Genomic DNA, 908 nt, shown 5'->3' with positions numbered 1-908 from the left:
CGACTGCGGCTACTTGGAGAGCCTGTACTACATCCCCACGGGCATGCGGGCCAGCCCCGGCCCCGAGCAGCCCCCGGCCCGCGCCAGCCCTGCCGCGCCCGAGGCCTCGCTGCTCCGGATGTGACGGGACGGAGCCGCCGGGATGTCCCTTCCCTTGGCCCGGCTTAGCCCAAAGTCAGCATCACCCCTGGCACGGGAGAGCCTCCCTGGCCACGCCGAGGGGTAGCGGGCGCTGGTTGGACTTCACTGGCTTCTCATGGAAACGGGGACAGAAAGGGTGCGTTCGGTGTCAGCAGCTGGCAGACCGAGGGGGACATGGAGGTGTGGCCCCGGCCAGCAAAGGGACCACAGAGCCCTGCTTCCCCCTGTCCTGCCAGTCCCATCCCAAGGATGACCCGGGCTGGTTTGCACAGGGGGTGATGGCCTGGCCTCCCCCAGCTCCCCCAATCGCAGCTGTAGCACAGACACCCCAAGATAGTAATAAAAATGCTGAAACAGCTTTAAATCTGCTTATTCATCCTGTGCTTGTGTGGTCTGTAAAGGGAGGGGAGGGGCTGAGGCACTTGGGACCTGCAATCCTTCTGTCCTTCTGTCTGTCTTGGAGTGCCCACCAGAACAATCCCAGTCCCGACGAGCAGGAGGGGACTCTGCAGCCATCAGTGAGCCCTGAACCCCAAACCCCAGCCCTGAGCGCCAAACCAGAACCATGAGCCACAACCACAACCATGAGCCTCAAACCCCAGTCCTTCACCCCAAATCCTCACCCAGCCCCAGCCCCTGTAGGTCCACACCATCCCAGGAAGGACTGAGGTTCAGGAGAAGGGATCAGGCTGAGTTACAGGGCTGAGTTACAGCAAAAACCTCCTGGAGAGGGGGCACCCGGTCGGGGACACCCCCTGCACAGCCCC

Source organism: Geospiza fortis, unplaced genomic scaffold (assembly GCF_000277835.1).
Source record: "Geospiza fortis unplaced genomic scaffold, GeoFor_1.0 scaffold320, whole genome shotgun sequence".
Lineage (NCBI taxonomy): Eukaryota > Metazoa > Chordata > Aves > Passeriformes > Thraupidae > Geospiza > Geospiza fortis.
The sequence above is the reverse complement of the archived record's forward strand: the minus strand, read 5'-3'. Positions refer to the sequence as shown.